Consider the following 21,917-nt stretch of genomic DNA (forward strand, 5'->3'; position numbering starts at 1 on the left):
AGCTCTATCCCGTCCACGCCGCACAGTGCAAGTGAGCACAGCTGAAGCGGACGGCGTTCACGCAGGCAGAGTGAGAAAGTGCAGTGCAAGCGGGGGACGAGAGAGAGAAGGAAAAGCAAGTTAAGGCTTATGAGAAAAAAAAAAAAAACAAAACGTAAAATATGAAGGCAGAAGATCCCGCTGCTGTCATGTTTTTTAGGGTTGGATGAGTTTTAGCAATATTTGTAACCCTTACTTGCATTTTATTACATAATTATGACTTTTTGCAGCGTTTATGTGGCCTGGCTTGACCGTTCGGCTCGGTGGCCCGCCATTGACAAATATTTTGAATATTTAGTGGTGGATATTGGCACTTCTAATGCACCATTTACATGACACTGAAGTCTGTGTTTTTGATGTAAAGATTGAGAGCGGATCTTTTAAAAATGTTCGTGGCTCAGGACGATGCAGATGTCTACCTCATGTTACAGAGCAATGTATTTTGATGTCAAGATCACTTTGACGTTACATATCCAATCTGTGTATTTACGCTGCACTCCCACTGGCAAATATCCAATACTTATCGGATTTCAGTCCACATTTTGAAGAGGTTTGTTTCGGATCTTAAGCCATCTGATCCCGTCTGTATTTTTTTTTTACATGCATCACCATAATGCATATCCAATTTATGTTACTTTGAGAGAAAAAAAAAATTAAATTGTCACTATGTACATCAATTGAGAGAGGTACTGATGTCATTTTTTTTTTTTGTGGTAGTCGTTTTCACTTTATGTACTATTTTGGTTATTTGTTTGGAATACTGTAAAGGTTGTGCACAGGTATGTAATGAGTAGCCAACATTTTCTGGAAGGCCCACTAGGCAAATATTCATTCATTTATTTTCCGTACGACTTATCCTCACATGGGTCACGGGTGTGCTGGAGCCTATGCCAGCTATCTTCCGGCGAGAGGTTGGATACACCCTGAACTGGTCACAAGCCAATCACAGGGCACAAATAAACTAGCACCCGTTGACACTCAAATTCACACCTACTGGCAATGCAAAGGTTTTTGGGTTGTGGGTGAAAATCAGAGTACCCACAGAAAACCCACACAGGCACAGCGAGAACTCCACTGCAAACTCCACACAACCGAGGCCAGATTTGAACTCGGGACTGCAGAACTGTGAGGCACATGTGCTGACTAGTTGTCCATCCTTACACTGCTCCAAATATTTTTGGGAAACAAATGAGCACAGCCGATACCAATTTTTGTTTTTCTGGTGGAAGTGGGTGAGAAATATTGCCAATATCTCCAACATAGACTGATCATCTATTGCGAAATGAACGCCTGAATTTTGATCCCAGTTGGCTTTCAAAAGCCACCCGTAAAACTGATTACAAATATCGAATAAAGCTTTTCAATTTCTCAATCATGCGGCGTTAATGTGTTGCCATGCGTTCTCTTGCCCTTGCCACGGAATGTCCTTTAGGCCAGTTTCTGCCCTCCCGGAAAACGTGCCGGTTTCTCTCGTGTTCAGATTTGAACAGACTTTCCGATTAGCTTTTGGGAATACCGACGTCTGCTATTTATTTAGATTAAATAAAATTGATTTGCATGTGCCTGTCATCAGCCCCTGACTGGGCCCGTCAATGTCTAACTACTTCAAAGTGTCTCAAAATACTTCAAAGGCAAACAATTGGGCCCATTTTGACCAATAACCAACACAAGATGGCCAGGGTAGCTTGGGGTCAATGTTTGTCAGTCCATTCTCAATTTCAGCTCTTGGGGGCAATTTTAGTCCCTAAATCTGACAGAGAAACGATCATGTTGACAAAAGGCTGGGGTCGGTCAAATCAGTAAATTTCCTGCCAGATATCCAGGATTGTTGCCAGGTATAAAAGCAAAGGACGCTAATGCTACTATATGCGATCAGACTTTAGGGCAGTCAAGAGTCTAGACCTGCTTGGGGTACGTCACAGTTTGAAAGTGAATTCTAACTCACCTGAGATGAGAGATGGGTCTGACAAGTCAACTGCATAATAAAACACAAAGGTCTTATCGGCCAATGCCATCTGACTGGTGATGGTGCCACTCACATTTTCAACTATCACATTTGGAAGCAAGTTACTTTAAAGAGTCACGTTAGGACATTTTCAATCCGAAGTAAGTCAGTAAATTATATTCAAGATTTGCACAGATCCTTAAGACACTTTAAAGTATGTTCAGTTTGAAGAACGTTCTGTATAAATGTGATCTTGGAACCATGCACGGTAGTACATAGAGTATACAGTTAAACTTTCACCGTTTCGGATTTTCTTTGGGGGGCGGGGGTGGGGGGGGGGAGCAGGGAGGGTTTGGGGTCCATGTCTAAAAGGGAACCGTGTGTTGCACTTTAAAGCCCGCCATGAGCCGGTCCTCCCCCTCTTCCTCCCCTGCCTTCTTTCACATCGACGATTATCTGTCACAATTGCGAAGAGCAGTTACCTAGTTTAGCTAGCTGGCCCTACACCCCGAAAACACATTCCTACAGATAGTCTGCTTCCCTAATCGCTTTAGAACGCCTCGTAGTTTGCCATGAGTGCACGCACACCACAAAGAGAAGGAAAGAGAGCAAATGAGAAAAATAATGAAGAAATTAAAGCCACCGCTTCGGCTGACGTGGTCGATTTTGAGCGGCTTCCGGTGTATATATTTTCGCTGCTCATGTTGTGTGTAGGCCCAGGAAAGATGTAATACAAAATAGCATCCATTTTTCCAGATCATGGAAGGTGGGGTCTCTTTAACAGTGGGGTGTGCTTTCTATGCATTCAGCAGATGCCCTCACGGCAATTGAGAGCAGATAGCAACAATTTGATACATCACTTCATGTATTTTGAAGCCTACTTTTTTTTTTAAATCATTCGACAACACGGAACAACACAGACGTTTACATTTTCAGTTAACACGGAAAGGAAATGATTATGATTGAGCAAAGCGACTAATTTAGCAGCAATAAATTAGAGCAGATGAGATGAACGGTTAAGTAGTGAAGACAGATTGACTGGCTGGCTACTCCATCATAGTCAAAGGGGGGAGTTCCCTATCCTTTCTCTCCTAGCGTGCCAAATGCGATGTCAATCTCTCAGCAAACAGCGGACCCTCAGTGAGCCCATTCCTCCTCGTGGTGCATGATAATGACTCCGGTAACCACGTTGTTGTTGAGGACCTCGAGCAGGGTGGATCTGTGTGGATAAAGAGCCATCAGACAGTGGGAGGAGAGCAGAACTAATCCAGTAGTGAGTGGATGAGGCCTGGCCGGTATGCTAATGTCCTTTGGGAGCCAGCGTCGTGCCACGGTCTCCGCTGAGCCAACTCCCCTCTGTGGGATTTTCATCACTATGCTCGGGATCTTGTAACGCAATCTGCCATTGCCGAGAAGCAATTGTTGACGATGAATTCAGACTGAATGGGCTGCTTGGGAATTTGCCCCGCACTTCCGCTGGCCATATACTTTGCATGTTAAATATTCGGGGGTGTCCTTGATTTACGAGTTCTGTTCCTAGGGCTGTAACATAATTTGTACGCAAGTCAGAATGTACAGCAACCTATTAGTAACCTTCCGCATTGGTAAATTTTTACAATTTTGGACATTTGAAAAGCCGTCATCTTGAATCACTTGACATCATTTCATGTTTTGTGAAATATGGCCAATGGTAAGAGAGGAAGAACATGAAACAAGAAGAAGAATCATGCGGAACGTCACGTGGGCAATCCAGAAAACAGGCGACCGAACTTCTCGTGTTCAGGCCGATGATATGATGGGTCGAATGCAAACTTATTCAGTATTCAGAAAAAAAGTTAGATACATCTAAACATATATTTTAGATATAATATGCAATAGTTCAGCCTCAATATTGGATGTCATCTTTGATGGGTTTTGAAGACATCTGGTCTATGACAAAAGACAGAGTAGACATTTAATGTTTCCACAGTTGTTTTGTCACGATCTCCTGGGCTTGGACTCCACCAGTGACTTGAACCAGAAAGAAGTGCTTCGTCCTATCTTGCCAGATATGAAAGTTGGCTATAACTCATCACCCAGACAACACTCTGACAAAATGTTGTCCAAGTATTCTTCCCAAGCGTTTCTTACCACATCATGGTAGAGATAATTGCAAAGAGTCTCGTGTGAGCTGGAACCAAGCCCATCTGATTTCGGAGATCCTTGAGTCTTCAGTGAACCTCCCATGAAAGTAGAAGCCCATGCAAGAACAGAGCGAAGGTGCATATTCTGCATCAGAAGCCTGGAGCTGAGATTTGAACCAAAACTTGAGAACTGTTAGGCTGATGACAAACCCCTATTCCCAAAGTGTAGGGGCCACCTTTTGGTTCTCTTATAAACTGGAACAAAAAAAAAACTAAATGAGATAAATATATTAACTAGCTGGTACTACTCTTGTCAAAGGATGGACATTGACTTGAATGTATTTTGGCTTATTCACAGCTCAAAGGAAGCAGTGTGTTTGAAGGAGGGGCGTGGGGGTGGTCTCTTTCTAAGTCGCAACTTACCTCTTGGTCTAAAGTCCCTTGGTCTTCATCCTCGTACGTTTCAAAGTGGAGCCTGACGATATCCATTGAAAACCAAAGGACCACATTTAAACAATGCAGTGCCCTCCTCACCACACTACTTGACCAAACTGGTGCCCCCCACTAAGCCTCCCACCTTACAACTCCACCTCCCCCATCTAACATAGACAGTACCCCAGTCCCCCAACTGCTTCCACGTCCACCACTCAACAGCCACTTTCTCAATTCCACCTTTTTTCGATGGTGTGGCCCCCTCCGACATTCCTCCCACTCGCTACGCAAGCATGGAAACGTAATCCTCTAAATGAGAGGATTTGGCTCAGCAAAATCAACCACAGGCTTCTAGACAAGCAAATTAACCACATTTGCCACCCACCTAAGCTTTACAATACCCGCCCACTGAGTCCCCCCCCCCCCCACACACACACACACACACACACACATCCACCCACCCAGCTGGAGTTCAGATTAGCTTCACGGCGGGGGCACTCTGGTTGTAGCAGGTAAAACACATGAATCATATTTAAGCAAGCTCAAAGCTCACATTCCAGTTTCTTTGCTCTAAATTATTACATTGTAATGAAAAAAATTAATACATTGCAATGAAAAAAAATCATTTGGCCAAAAAGTGAGTCTGCCTTGTGATATATTCTCACTCCGCTATCTAAAATGATTGACTGTACACCGTTTGGAACTTTTAAACCCCGTGCGTAGGGACCGTCGTAAACGGCGGACCTCTTATAATAGGAATTGAATTATATTGCATACAATTTTTTTGCCGCATCTTAACATTTCATTTTTTTCCTTTCATAGAAACTTGCTGTGTTCCAGTCATGAGGCTCACAAGGTCACGTGCACAAGCATGTGATAGATTTGACAACGATTTTGTTTACATGAGTGCGGGATCGTTACGCCACATATAGTTTTAAGAATAAATATTTGGACGACAAAAGCGTATGATTATGCCGCACGTAGCTTTGAGAATCAATGTTATGGCTTAAGTGGGTGTTTCTGGTGCCACAAATAGCTTTGAAAATTATTATTTTTGCTGGACGAGTGTTTGATTTTTGGCCATTATATTTTATTTAATGGGCCACACAGAGCCTGACCAAACCACACAGAGCTGCTAACAAGCGTTTTAAAAATATGATTTAATTTGGTGTATATCTTCTTTCCTGTGAATCAAAAGAATGATGATAATGAAATGCAGAGTCTCAAGTAATAATTCCTCCTTTTGCAGAATTTTTAATACGTTTCACACCTTTGTTCCACTTTTGCAGCGTTTATTTATTTATTTTTTTTTAATAGACAATCGTTGAGGCAGAGCGGACGTGGCAATTTTCTGCCTTCGGGTGTTAAAAAGCAGAGCCACAGAAGTGTGTGTAAGGCTGTTCTGCAACGCCGGGTCAGGGAGGTGAAGTTGAACACACTTCTCCCGCCGTCTTGTCACTGTCTGACTATTTATCAAGCGTCGCTGATGACATGAAAGTGAACAAGTTTGCTGCAAATTCCTCCTCACTGAAATCTGTACAAAAAGAAACTGGATCTCTTTTGTTGGCATCTTTGTGTAAAACAGCCTACACAGGTGCCATCCTGCCTCTCTTGTTCTAATTCTACCACAGAATGTTGAAATGTTGTTGCCGGGTCTACATTCTGCGTCAGGGCACTTCATACCAACATGACAATGGACTCCCGGTACATAAAACAGTCAGAGTGGATTTTCTGTCTTTGTGCTTATTTGTGTCCACCAGGGGTCGGGAACCTTTTCAACCCAGAGGGCCATAAAGCCCAAATATTTACAAATGTATTATCAAAAGAACCATATAGTATTTTAAAAACTAAGTACAGGTGTATTTGCGCATTTATGGAAGACCAACACTTTTAGAGTACAATAAGTCGGAATTATTTTAAATAACATTGTTACACTGTTGCTCACCAATGATGACAAAAGTACTTGTTACCATTAATGCGACAGCGAGTGCTGCACGGTTTTGCTTCCCGGTTTTGTTCATTGTGAACGTAATTCAGTTTGATTTGCCATCACGCCGGTACGATGGTGAACAGTTCTTGCCCACAAAGGTGTGTCTTTTATTCGTTTGATTATCTTGTCTTTATGCGAAGTTGGCAAAAGCTTGATTGGGAACGTCGAGTAAAAATGCTTTGGCATGCTCCCCATCTGTGCATTTAGATACACAGCGGAACCCTCGATCTCCATTCTTGTTGAAGACTTTGATACTCCCCATATTTTTATCGTTGGGCGACATTTGTCAAATTTTCCATAATTAGTTGTTCCGACACGATCAGCTTTAGACCCTTCTGCACCTCTGGACATTGACTGCCACGCAAAAACTACGGCAATTCACCATGTCAAACTGTCTCTATGTCATTTGCATTGCCTGCCACACCTAACTACGGCAATCCCACTAGGACAAACCTTCTCTCCACGACAGAAATCACATGCACAGTATGTCGTTATGAGGCCTCCGCGAGGCATATGCAACCACCAAAAGAGCCAAGTATGGCTCGCGAGCCATGGGTTGCTGACCCCCGGTGTACGCCATCAATCTCAATCTTGAACAAGAACAAAGACTGTGAATATGAGTTCCACCAATTGATGTATTTATAATGTACTGTATTCATTATTTGACCATATGAACCTGAGGTTATGGGAGACGGCTGTGTGTGCGGCGATGGATGGAAAAAAAAAAGGAGGGCATGTTACTCCTTGCAAACCGCTAACCCTTCTCAGTCCTGACCAGCCCGCCCCAGGCAATGTTGACAACGCGCAACAAGAGAAACATGTGCATCTTAGCCGCAAAAGCCTTGTAGCACAAACTAGGACAAAACAAAACCATAACTTATCTGACGTTGCTGCTGTGAAAACAAATTGTGGCAAAGTCTTTTCCACGCCAGCTCTTCAATTTGAGACGACACGCAAGAGTGGCACATGCAAAATTCATGACTACATAAACCACACGCTGTTGGTTATTTACTGTTTCTTAATAAAAAATGAATGAAAGCTCGGCAAAGACCTCAGAGCCATAAATTAATTACTGCCAACGTCGGACTATATCAGTTCCAAGACTGAGCTTAGCACGCCCTCAGCTTGGCGTCTACATGCTCCTCGATAGTGTTTGAAGGTCCACATACAAAAACGTTGACCCATAACTTCAGCGTTCCAATTTGTAATTCCAGGACATGTACCAGCATCATCCATCAATATTTCAATTGCTCGGGCTACCTGATTCTCGTCTCCATGGGGATCAACAACAAAAAACCACACACAGGCTCTTTTTGACAAGAGTTGCAGTGAGTGGTAGCGCCAGTACCCGCAGACTGGCTCGACTTTCCATTCTCAGGGGTTACAATGACAGCAGTATTCCTTTTTAGTAGATGTTCCACCACTTTAGAGCTAACTACATCAATAATATAAAGATGTGTTGATGACAGAAAAAAATGCTAAACCCTTTTCCGGTTGTGGTAAAACAGTCACCGCATAACCGATATGTTCTGTTTTTCATTATGTGACCATATAATGGTCAATTGAGCCCAGTGGTACAAAATTGGCACCCAGTAAAATTCAAAACAATCTGGACTCGCCCCAAGAGTTGAAGAAGCTGACAGTAAGCAAACTAAACTGAAAAGTGAATTCCAGCATTTGTAATTATTTTCACAGAACAGAGAAAATATGACTGAGTACCTTGAGGCGTTACTCCTGTCTTTATGGTTAATAGTTTTTATCATTTCTACCATGATGTTTTTTTATTTTACACTATCTTAGCATTAAGCTTACGTTGGGCTAATGGCAGTGATGCTGTGGAACTTCGATAAACATTCACGACATCTTGATATATGACTAATATGGTGATTGAGAAATCATAGTCTGACCTTTTGAATAGAAACTGTGTACTTTGCAAAAAAAAAAAAAAAAAAGCGCTACTTGACTCTACAGTCCACTTGCCAAGTCTCTGCCACGCTCTTGGAGGTTCACCCGAGCAGCCATATACAAAACGTTTGGGAACAGTAGGGGCAAATGAATCATGAAGTCCTGAAAACCAAAGCGCTGCTTTGAGAAGTAGACATAACACTAGCTTCTCAGCAAACGTGACTGGCTGTATTTCTTTCCGCTCTCTCAACATTTTGGTCTCAGCGGGACATACACGGCAGCTACTTTTTCCTCCATTCAACTTGTACACCTCTATGGTCACTTTCTGTTGCTCTGATTCTGATATACAAATTTAGTCTCCAATTATAAACTGATTTCAAGCACATCTACTGACCTGTCAGTGGTAGCACAGCGATGGTGTCACCTCTTCACATCAATTGCCGCGGTATGCCCCGGTTTATCGGTGAGGTTAAAGGCTTTCTCATTAAAAAGCAACACCAAAGTCTTTGGATTAGACTCCTGTTAAGTGATTCATTATGGGTCAAATCAAAGCGAGCTTTGTCACTCTGCATTAAAACTAACCTTCAGTCATGGAATGTCATTGGTTCGAAAACCAACCCTCATCACTCACATCAAACTAATGCAATTAAAAAAAAGGATTCATTGATATATTGACTGAAACTGATTTTACTCTCTGCAACTTTAGATGATCGACTTTCTCATTTTGTATTCTCTCAAGTATTAAATTGTAAATATCGAATGCCCTTCTCTCTCTGCCTTTTATTCAGATTGATTTTCTTATCTGAGCCCGAATGAGCACCTGATCAGCATCCATTTGGACAACTAATGATAGAAAACAGTGACCTTGTCGAGAGCCGTGGAGCCTGAGGGGCAAGATCCATCGATTCTCAGTCATCTTTTTTAATGTGGCTCCCGGTGTTAAGGCGAGGTCAAAACAGAAGGGGATCTAGGTAGCCGCAACCTTCCCCTTAGATTTATAACCTCACTCGGTACCTTGACTCGCACATAAACCCACTAATCTTTGTGTAGCCCTGGACTGTCAAGAACACCACATCACCTTTAACTCATTGAGCTGGACACAAAAGGACAATGCAAAGGCAAAGAAAAGCTTGGATGCCTCCATCACAGTCTGGTTTGCGGCCGCCACAAAAAAAGGACAAACTCAGACTGCAGCAGACCATCAAAACCGCTGAACGGATTGTCGGCACCACGCTACCCGCTATCGAGGACTTGCACGCTACATGAACTAGGTCCAGAACAGGCAGGATCCTTTCGGATCCTCCACATCCTGGCCACCAGCTCTTCCAGCTCCTGCTGTCAGGAAAGAACAGTTTTTACCTCTTGCATGACTTATCAGGAATTCTTCTTCTTCTTTTCCTTTCGGCTTGTCCCGTTAGGGGTCGCCACAGCGTTTCATCTTTTGCCATCTTAGCCTATCTCCTGCATCTTCCTCTCTTAACACCCCAACTGCCCTCATGTCTTCCCTCACCACATCCATAAACCTTCTCTTTGGTCTTCCTCTCGCTCTTTTGCCTGGGAGCTCCATCCTCAGCATCCTTCTGCCAATATACTCACTCTCTCGACTCTGAACATGTCCAAACCATCGAAGTCTGCTCTCTCGAACCTCGTCTCCAAAACATCCAGCTTTGGCTGTCCCTCTAATGAGCTCATTTCTAATCCTATCCAACCTGCTCACGCCGAGCGAGAACCTCAACATCTTCATTTCTGCCACCTCCAGTTCAGCTTCCTGTTGTTTCTTCAGTGCCACCGTCTCTAATCCGTACATCATGGCCGGCCTCACCACTGTTTTGTAAACTTTGCCCTTCATCCTAGCAGACACTCTTCTGTCACATAACACACCAGACACCTTTCGCCAGCTGTTCCAACCTGCTTGGACCCGTTTCTTCACTTCCTGACCACACTCTCCATTGCTCTGTATTGTTGACCCCAAGTATTTGAAGTCATCCACCCTCGCTATCTCTTCTCCCTGTAGCCTCACTCTTCCCCCTCTACTTTTCTCATTCACGCACATATATTCTGTTTTACTTCGGCTAATCTTCATTCCTCTCCTTTCCAGTGCATGTCTCCATCTTTCTTAACTGTTCCTCCGCCTGTTCCCTGCTTTCACTGCACATGACAATATCATCTGCGAACATCATGGTCCAAGGGGATTCCAGTCTAACCTCATCTGTCAGCCTATCCATTACCACTGCAAACAGGAAGGGGCTCAGAGCTGATCCCTGATGCAGTCCCACCTCCACCTTAAATTCCTCTGTCACACCTAAGGCACACCTCACCATTGTTCTGCTACCATCATACATGTCCTGTACTATTTTAACATACTTCTCTGCCACACCAGACTTACGCATGCAGTACCACAGTTCCTCTCCCGATACTCTGTTAGAGGCTTTCTCTAGATCCACAAAGACGCAATGTAGCTCCTTCTGACCTTCTCTGTACTTTTCCACGAGCATCCTCAAGGCAAATAATGCATCTGTGGTACTCTTTCTAGGCATGAAACCATACTGTTGCTCGCAGATACTTACTTCTGTCCTGAGTCTAGCCTCCACTACTCTTTCCCATAACTTCATTGTGTGGCTCATCAACTTTATTCCTCTATAGTTCCCACAGCTCTGAACATCCCCTTTGTTCTTAAAAATGGGAACTAGAACACTTTTCCTCCATTCTTCAGGCATCTTTTCGCCCGCTAGTATTCTGTTGAATAAGTTGGTCAAAAACTCCACAGCCATCTCTCCAAATTGCTTCCATACCTCTACCGGTATGTCATCAGGACCAACTGCCTTTCCATTTTTCATCCTTTGTAGTGCCTTTCTGACTTCCCCCTTAGTAATCATTTCCACTTCCTGGTCCTTCACTCTTGCCTCTTCAACTCTTCCTTCTCTCTCATTTTCTTCATTCATCAACTTCTCAAAGTATTCTTTCCATCTATTTAGTACACTACCGGCACCAGTCAACACATTTCCATCTCTATCCTTAATCACCCTTACCTGCTGCACATCCTTCCCATCTCTATCCCTCTGTCTGGCCAACCTGTAGAGATCCTTTTCTCCTTCTTTCGTGTCCAACCTGGTGTACATGTCTTCATATGCCTCTTGTTTAGCCTTTGCCACCTCTACCTTTGCCCTACGTCGCATCTCGATGTACTCCTTTCGCCTCTCCTCAGTCCTCTCAGTATCCCACTTCTTCTTCGCTAATCTCTTTCCTTGTATGACTCCCTGTATTTTGGGGTTCCACCACCAAGTCTCCTTCTCCCCTTTCCTACCAGATGACACACCAAGTACTCTCCTGCCTGTCTCTCTGATCACCTTGGCTATCGTCGTCCAGTCTTCCGGGAGCTTCGGTTGTCCATCGAGAGCCTGTCTCACCTCTTTCCGGAAGGCCGCACGACATTCTTCCTTTCTCAGCTTCCACCACATGGTTCTCTGCTCTACCTTTGTCTTCTTAATCTTCCTACCCACCACCAGAATCATCCTACATACTACCATCCTATGCTGTCGAGCTACACTCTCCCCTACCACTACTTTACAGTCAGTAACCTCCTTCAGATTACATCGTCTGCACAAAATATAATCTACCTGCGTGGTTCTACCTCCGCTCTTGTAGGTCACTATATGTTCCTCCCTCTTCTGGAAATAAGTGTTCACTACAGCCATCTCCATCCTTTTTGCAAAGTCCACCACCATCTGCCCTTCAAAGTTCCTTTCCTGGATGCCGTACTTACCCATCACTTCTTCATTGCCCCTGTTTCCTTTACCAATATGTCCATTACAATCTGCACCAATCACAACTCTCTCGCTGTCTGGGATGCTCAGAACTACTTCATCTATTTCCTTCCAGAATTTCTCTTTCAACTCTAGGTCACATCCTACCTGTGGTGCATAGCCGCTAACCACATTATACATAACACCCTCAATTTCAAATTTTAGTCTCATCACTCGATCTGATACTCTTTTCACCTCCAAGACATTCTTAGCCAGCTCTTCCTTTAAAATAACCCCTACTCCATTTCTCTTCCCATCTACTCCGTGGTAGAATAATTTAAACCCTGCTCCCAAACTTCTAGCCTTACTACCTTTCCACTTGCTCTCTTGGATGCACAGAATATCAACCTTTCTCCTAATCATCATGTCAACCAACTCCTGTGCTTTTCCTGTCATAGTCCCAACATTCAAAGTCCCTACACTCAGTTGTAGGCTCTGTGCATTCCTCTTCTTCTTCTGACGCTGGATCCGGTTTCCTCCTCTTCTTTGTCTTCGACCCACAGTAGCTGAATTTCCACCGACGCCCTGCAGGTTAGCAAACCCTCTGCATTTATCCGGGCTTGGGACCGGCCTACAGATTGCACTGGTTTGTGCCCCCATAGGGCTGCATTTATTCATTTATTCAGGAATAGTGCCTATAAAGAGAAATGTCTCCTGTTCTTTGTTCTCGTTGCTATGTTGTTCCTTGTTCTCTGTTCTGAATGTCGTACCAGGGCAGCACCGTCTGCCGGAGAAAAATCCCTTGTGTGTTTTTACACACTTGGCAAATAAAGCTGGTTCTGATTCTGATTTTGGGTCAAATGAGGATGCTTACCTCTGAAACCTGGACCTGGACCTCTTTGACAGGTGGATCTCAGTCTACTTGAAGTCGAGTTTAGGTTTGTAAATAAAAACCTTGGCGTGGTTGACCACAAAAATTGGTCAAGGCATTAATGTGTGCCTTGAGGCAATAAAAAAATATTCATATGTCTGCCTCCGGGAAACAATGTGAACTGGCCAAAAACATTTGACCATGGTCTATGTTTGCTGCACAGACATGTGTTGCAGACAGATGCACTGTTGGGCCCTATAAAAAATATAAAAAAGAGAGAAAAACTGAAAGTTTTAAAAGTAGACCATATTGGAGAAGCAATAAAAACACTTTTAAATCAGACTCGGGAAATGTAGATTCGGCCAATTGTCTTTGGCCTCTTGGAGTATGTACTGGAGGTGGTGGGGGAGGGGGGTGAATACGACAAGCATGACCTGAGGTTAGAGGCATCTTTTCACTTGCTGTTTTGACTGAGATGAAACTAGAAAGGAATTATTTTTCAGCCCACATTGACCCGTATGACAGAAACTTCCACCGGTTGAGACATATTTGAAAGACCAGATCACAGCAGCAGTGTTATTTATTTAATTTTTTTTTTTCTTTCAAGATAGTGAGGGGTCCAACTTCTTTGGGGCCTCGGTGGTTGGGGAAAATTGGACCATTTCTGCATCAATTCGTCCAAGGGGAAATTGCAGGTCATTTTAACTTATTGCTGGAAATGACGCAGAGATGGGATGCATCACGTTGGTCTCTACTGTCAGCACGTGTTCTTTTTCCCCAGTGCCAAATCGAGTACTTTGACACGGTTAGGAACATCAAACTGATCTATAATCCATTTCTCATTGTTGGATAAAGATAACAATAAATGCTTGAAAGCTCATATTGAATAAAAATGACAGTAAACACGTATTATGGAATGTGTTCCACTTAGGTCATGTGAAAAGCATATTTGCACAAGAGCACCTTGAAGTGTCTCTGCAGTGTTTTGGGTGTCACTCGTATGTAGACGACACCACCAGCATTGCTGTCATTTAACAGGCGTCACGTTACTGATGAGTGAGGGTTTCAGCTGCAAACCAAAAAACTGGTAGAACCCTCACGACCTGCAGGAAGAAAATCTGGTGTTATTGTATGACTTGCCGGTGTATCCCGTCCCCGCTTTGAGAGAGAACCCGTTGTATTGGAAGGAAAGAGGCTAACAAAGTAACTAACTCTAACCCTGCTTAAACTATTGAGTAAACCAAAAGGAAGATAACGGGACATGGTCTTGTCCACTCAAGATATGAAGTGTCACCCTGGAAGGAGCACTTGGCCTTGTTTCTGTAGCTAGATTCTCATACCTCACTTCTCACGTCTCACGTTCCGTTCCCTTCCCTCATCTGTACATCAAAGCATTTGGCTTGTTTTTGCTTGGGTGCCTCAGTATGGCACTCGAGAGTCTTAAGTGAACTACGGGTGGACAAACATAAAGGGAACCTTTGTTTCCACTGAGTGGACACGTTCTAATAATGCTGCCGCTTTGCAATCCAACCCAAACAAAAGAAATCCAAGTCAAACAAAAGACATCCAAGCAAGCCACAATGACATCCGCGGCTTTTTCTATTCTGGTGCTTGACTCTGTTGGATCCTGCACCCTACGCCTCTGCCCCAAGACAAGTCGAGGTGCCCAACCTGCCAGCAATCCATACCACAGTGTAAGGCATCGCTCGCGTCTGCCTGGTTCAAGCCGCTGTACTACAATACCATATTTTATTCATCTGTTGAAATCAAATGGATTGAGTGCTCCAGAACGACTCTTAATCAGACTTTTAGAGACTACCGCGATATCAAACTGGAAAAACCTGTTAAAATTGAATTGTATTCAGTTCCTTTCTTAGATTGCTTTTGTAGTTCTGTGCCAGCCATTCAATGACTTGAAGCTGGTCCTTGGTTTATGTTGGTCCCAACATGAACGATGCACAATGACGTAGTTTGCATAGTGGTGTCAGAATGTCATTGTTGTTATTGTTTTTCATCTGATTTATTTTTGTGGCTTAAAATATTTAGTGTCCTTACTTCTTTACTCCTACATCAAAGGTCAAGTGTCATCCCTACAAACATTCTAAAATTGATATTGCAGAGAAAAATACATATAACATTATTCACTTCACTGTCTATACGAAAAAATAAATATGAGGGGAGATGCATCCCATGTCCGTGACGTCACCCCGGACATTCGCCATTGAAAACACGCGGTGGACCCTACAATGGGAGACGAACACGCCCTTTCTGACCCGGAAGCTCTTTTCGAGGAAGAGAACATCACACAACAAGTTAAGTTACCAGGGCAATATTACCCTATTTTTTCGAGCCATATTCAAATGATATGCGATCACGGCCAAACCGCCTCCCCGTCCGATTCACTTCCGCGGCGGAGATGAGCCATCGCGGCCCGGCGGTCCATGTCGGCTGCCGTTTTTTCATGAATAACGTACTAAAAATCATACATTTCATGACAGACTGACAAACGTATTGAATGCGAACTTACATACAAATTCACGTTGCATCCTAAGCACAGGCCGGAATATGGACCTTTCACTAAAATTTCAAAAGTATCTTGTAAACAATGTGAAACTAAAACCGTATTTGTGGGTGATACAAACTTAAAAATTAAGGACTGGCTCATCTTGTGTAGTCCGCCAATGTCTGGCCAATCACTTGAGGAGATTCTAGAGCCGCTGAACCACAGTGTTTTTGAGTTCTGAGGTCCCAATTGTTCACCATCTATCTTGGATGTACACTGGACTCATTTTGGTACCAAGTCCCCAAGGACAGTTTTCAGCTACTGATAGGCTGACTCCATGTCAACTGGACACGCTTTCTGAAGAATTGTCCGAGTCGTAAATGCCTTTCTGCCAGGGAACCCAATTAGTGGCGAAATCTCAGAAGATGACCATGGAGGAACGAAAAAATATAGATCCTTCAGTGTGGAGTATTCCCTGGCGAAATGAGAACCCCATTTTGAATTATGTCGCACAAAATACGACCAAATGATGTAAAATTGAGGGATAATTAATGTTTGATTAAATCAAATGGAATATGTTACTGGGATAGGAAATACAATAGTAGTCATAGCATAATTCATGTTTACTGAAGAAATGTTTAAAAGACAGAAGTATCCCTTGGACAAACACTGTAAACAGCTTTTGCAATTTTGTCCCCCCTTCTTGCTGTAATCTTAAGTCATCTTTAAGCTTTCTTCAATCTCCTAACTAGGTTGGAATAATTTTAGCTAACACCAATCCAAGCCAAAGTCTCAAGCATCAACTCATATCCTTGTCTACGTTGGTATACCAGCTGAGCTTTTCAATGGACTTGTTGATTTTAAAGTGTGAGATTAGATCATTCTTTAATGATAACCAGAAAAGAAATTCAGGCATCAGAGCAGTACACAACACGTATAGCATACTAAGTCTGCTATATATCGATATCCAGTTAAAAAAAAAAGATCAAGTTGCTAATCAAAATCCATAGTGGTACATATTTCTTTAGTTCTTTTCCAAAGTAGCCATCTGCAACAGTTTTTCCACTCTTCAGAGCATGTTGTTTCTCGTTCACAGCACAGCTGACTGTTTTTGTCTCGTTGATTTAACGTTGGCCGATAAGGACATTGTGCGCTGAATCAATGTGAATACTTAACACACAATCGAGAACAGAGTGTTTTTTTTCTACTTTGCTAAATTGAGTCATTAACTAAACCTGCAGCGTTGGATCATCGTCTTCAACTCTGTCCAAATCTCTGCGGTATTACATAATGTATTGCGTTACGTTGGGCAAACATACAAAACAGTGCCTCGATTCATAATTCTTTAAAGTTTAAGGTCAAATCAAAGTTTCACGAGTTGGGCAATGCTGTTTATCATAAGATCATTTTTCAACCGTTCTGGTTCATTTTCCCTTCTGGAAGCTGCCGAGTACAACTTATCATTTAGTGCCTGACAAACTCGCAGAAACGGACCGAATCCTATTAACGTCACCCTATCCCATTCCTGCACTCCCTCGGGAAGGTGGTTAGCTCAATAAGGGGATTGGTTGAGTGACAAATAATGGCACACTTGAAAGAGTCTTTCCCAAACAAAGTGAAACTCACCCCATCCCATTAGAGTGTTTAAAACACCCCCCTAGCTGACAAAGTTCTCAAACAAAATAGATCCCAAAAGACATCTTATGAATGTGCGACAAGGTCCAACAGTCATTTTAATTGGCTGCGAAGAAAAATGTTTTTCATGAGCACATGCAGAACATTAAGTTAAGATATATTGTCGCATCATTTGTCAGGTTTTGGATTTCGTATTGTATCCAAACTTGTGAAGCTTTCAGGCTCCCGCGCTACCGTCTTAGATCCAATAGCGTCCAATGAGCACTATGACGCTTGGAAATTTTCCAGGAGAGGAAGTATTTGCAAAAAAAGCATGCTTAAGAAGAGTGGTTCCTATGGCAGCCTAATGCGAGGCTAATACCGCAATACCATTTCATATTTATAAATGTGCCACCCATCACTCTCTGATAAATTCAAAGTAACGTTCAGATTGACGTAACATTTTACTAAATATGGAGAGGCTATAGATATCCTGTCCACGTAATGACAATTTCCAATTTTGGACGGTGTTCTGAACAGTAGATCAAAGAGCCAATGAACACTTTGTATCTTTCCATATTAAACATCGACAATTCCATTAGTAAATGCTTTCATAATTGCTGTATGTGGTGGAATTTATGAATTATATTGCTATAAAACATTGTTTTGTTGTTCCATGTGAAAAAGTTAATTGTTGACTCTTCCAGAGACAGTTTGACAGCCTCCAATTAGATGACGAATAATGGTTTAATCCATTCCATACTCTACTTTGTATAATGTATCATGATGCGAGTTTATATGGATACTTCTGAGTTCCAAGGCGAGTTATTTTCTCTCTCTCTCTGTCTGTCAGTTTCTGGCAGCATTACAGAAACTTCAGGCGCCTCATGCATTTTTCTCTCTTTGCATAAGAATCTGCAAAGCACTGCACTTGAAAAACTAATGAAGAACAGCCATTATCTTAAAAAGTTCTTCACGGATGGAGAAAATGAACTGCCCTGAAAGTCAATGACACTTAAGTTTATAATGGGGTGGAAGTATAGTGTAGTAAAAGCAGACAAGTGTGATAAAGGCGTTAGATAATGTGCTCATGCTTCCCCGAGACACATCAATTCATCGTGACTTAATTAGACTTCCCTTCATTAATTTTATCTTAATAACACCCTGCTAAAAATTAATGACTCATTTGGTTAATTAGGATATCTTAAGGGAGTAGTGAGACAGACTGTTTGGCAACTTAAGCAAATGCCAACTGATGGCTGGTAGGCTTTGTCCTTCAGCCTCGTGCAGATGGATCAGGATTCACATTTTAAGTCCCATCCTGGAATGTGTGTTTGGTCTGTTTGACAGCATGCGCAGGCATGTCCATGCGTGTGTGCACGTTGGACATGGTGGTTAAATGCAAAGAAACCATTCCTAGATCCTCTGTTCTTCCGTGTTACCTAAACATACGAAAAAAAAGGGTAAACGTGACGCATTGGGAAAAGCATGCCATCCGGTAGGATGTTTTGGTTTACCTACGATGGCTCCGCCACCTGAACCGACATGCGGCTCTTGCTAAACTGCCCCGATGAGGAAAAATGAAGATGGAAGCTAAGGGATGAAGAGGGAGTAATAGCATCCAGACAGAAGGCATGGGGCGACAAGGGGCGGTGGGGGTGGGAGTGGGGTTCCAGAGATGGGGGTGGTGGTGGTGGGGGGATTAAGAACAACCACATGTACAAGAACAATACAAAGACAGAGGTTCAGAAACCCTCAAATGGACAAACAAAGAAGGAATAGCACTTCTAAATCAAAACTGTGGTATTTTTCAAACCAAAAATGTCTCCTTGAAGATATCGTTTGAGCTAATCAGCAACTCAACAGAAGTGGCGACAACGATAAACAATTGACAAACGCCGAGGCTTTGCTGAACGGATGATGACATATTCACATTTTTTTTTTAAATTTACAATGTTAATCTGATGCTTCTGAGAAGTGTTCTGCGTTGTAAATTAACGGGCCACAGTCACATTGTCATGATGTGAACTCCAAAGCTTCGGAGTGGTCTTAAAATGCTTTCCAAAATCAGTCTTCCGGAGAACAAGAACATCTAGATGGTTAAAAGTTAACCTACGCACTGTCTTACACAACCTGCAGTTGTTTATGTAGGCGGTCGTCGGTTTTACAGGCAACAACAGACGCACTGTTAACCAGTTTACGCAGTGGCATAATACATGGGATGAGAGGACGTATTTTTCAAACTGTAATCTTCTTTTCCGTCCGGCTTGTTTCGTTAGGAGTCGCCACAGAGCGTCACGCTTCTCCGTGTCAGCCTGTCTTCCTTCATCCTCCTCTCGAACGCCAACTGTGCTGATCTCTTCCTTCACTCCATCTATCGACCGCTTGGGGTTTTCCTCGAGCTCTCTTGCCTGGCAGTTCCATCCTTATCCTTCACCCAATATACTCACTATCGCTCTTCTCGGTGTATCCAAATCTTCGTCTGCTCTCTGTCCAAGTGTCATCTCTGTAATTTTGCTCCTCCTGTCCACTGAAAACCTGGTCTCACCTCGAAGCTGCACAACACTCCTCCCTTTATTACCACCATCCTATGCTGTCCAGCCACACTATCTCCTGCCACTGCCTCGCAGTCCGTAACCTCCTTCAGATTAGATAGTATGCACAAAATGTAATCCACCCACATGCTTCCACCACCGCTCTTGTAGGTCACCCTATATTCCTGGCTCTTCTGGAAGAAAGTTTTCACAGCAAATATTTCCATTCTTTCTGCAAAGTCAACCACCATCTGTCCATCCAAGCTCCTTTCCTGGATTCCATCACTTCTTCATCACCCCAATATGTCCCCTACACTCTGCATCGACTCTCTTCCAGAATTTCTCTTTCACCTCTCGGTCACGTCCTACATGTGGGGCATAACCACTTATCAGATCATACGCAACACCCTTAATGTCAAGTTTCAGCCTAATCACTCTGTCTGAAACTCTTTTCACCTCCAAGATATTCCTAGCTAACTCTTCCTTTTAAAATAACGCCTACTCGATTACTCTTTCCATCGACACCATGGTAAAATAAATTGACCCTTGCCCCTAAACGTCTCGCCTTACTGCCTTTCCACCTGCTCTCCTGGACACACAATACATCAATCTTTCTCCTAATCATCAAGTCAACCTACTCCTGAGCTTTTTCCTTTCAGATTCCCAACAGTCAAAGTCCTCACATTCAGCTCTAGGCTCTTTGCTTTCCTCTTCTTTTTCTCCATAATACTGTGATCCATCCATCCATCCATCCATTTTCTTAGCCGCTTAATCTCACAAGAGTGCTGGAGCCTATCCAAGCTGTCAACGAGCAGGAGGCGGGGTACACCCTGATCTGGTTGCCAGCCAATCGCAGGGCACATACAGACAGACAATGGTCGCACTCACAATAATACCTATGGGCAATTTCGATTGTCCAAATAATTTAGCGTGTTTTTGAGATGTGGGAGGAAACCGGAGTGCCCGGAGAAAACCCGTGCAGGCAAAGGGAGAACATGCAATCTCCACACAGGGTGGGCTGGTATTGAACCCAGGTCCTCAGAACTGTGAAGCTAACGCTTTCCAGCTGCTCCACCGTGCCGCCTAATACTGTAATATGGACTGTAATTATGACTTCATGACTGTATTCTATGGACTTGTGCACACATTCACCTCGTCCTTGCCATCAGAATAGGGGAAAAAAATCTATAGTACATTGTGAAACGGTTTTTTTTTTTTTTTTTTTAAGAGTCTGCAAATAATACAAGCAAGTCCAAATGTTGAAATTATATTGCTACATTGTCCCCCAACATACCAAGCCGTACTGAAGACTACTGGAAGAGATGCTGCATAATCAGCGGCAAGAATAGGGCATCCCTTGTGGGATAGTTATCAAATTTTATTGTTTTCATATTTGTTGCTCCCACAAAGCACAGAGAATATGTGCGAATATGTGTTGTGCTCTGTACATGCTGCTGCTTTGTGTGTGTGTGTGTGTGTGTAAAGTACCATATTTTCTGCACTCTAAGGCGAACCTAAGAGCCTTTAATTTTCTGCGCCAGTGCGTCTTATAATCCGGTGAGCCTTATATATGGATCAATACTGAGCCGCAACAGGTCTCTCAACTACCGTAAGCAGCCGCCGACTCCATTTTCCCCTGTAGAAGAAGTAGCACGAGGTGCATGCTGGGATATATGACTCCGCTAAGCGGGCCATTTCATTTCCATTTGCGTGTTTGTGCAAAGACCCACAGTGCCTCCTATTAAGAGACACGCTTACGACGCGTGTAAACTCAAGCCGATCAGTCACGGAGTAGAACACGGGAATTGAGCAGCGGCGAGAGATTTAACATTAACGTATCAATGGTGCGGAAGTGGAGGAAGCAACAAGATGATCTGCGCCAAGTAAAGAAGAGTTTCCGAGGCAACAAAACGAAACGGCTACCCCGCTCTCTACTGTAGCATCTGTTCGATGTGCCTTATATATGAAAACTGTTTTTAAACTAGGCCGTTCTTTGAAGGAAAATACGGTAGCAGTTTTTTGAACGTTTAAAATGTTGCGTGTCATGCTCGTTTGTGATTTGAATTTTATGTTAGCATTAAGCGAAGCTTACGGCCATGCTACCCTGAGAACGCTCAATCTCGTCAGATCTCGGAAGCTAAGCGCGTTTGGCCCTGGTTAGTACTTGGATGGGAGACCTCCTGGGAATACCAGCCGCTGTAAGCTTCTCTCCCCGGCT

The 21,917-nt window shown here is 43.2% G+C and overlaps 1 long non-coding RNA gene and 1 pseudogene across 6 annotated transcripts in view; both read left to right on the forward strand.

The window, feature by feature from the left end:
* The window catches only part of LOC133502210 (uncharacterized), a 186,620-nt gene that overhangs the window by 59,816 nt on the left and 104,887 nt on the right, over window positions 1–21,917 (forward strand). The gene's annotated exons all lie outside the window — the stretch shown is intronic.
* LOC133502797 (5S ribosomal RNA) lies at window positions 21,786–21,904 on the forward strand (annotated as a pseudogene).

Source organism: Syngnathoides biaculeatus, chromosome 6, assembly GCF_019802595.1.
Source record: "Syngnathoides biaculeatus isolate LvHL_M chromosome 6, ASM1980259v1, whole genome shotgun sequence".
NCBI classification, from domain to species: Eukaryota; Metazoa; Chordata; class Actinopteri; order Syngnathiformes; family Syngnathidae; genus Syngnathoides; species Syngnathoides biaculeatus.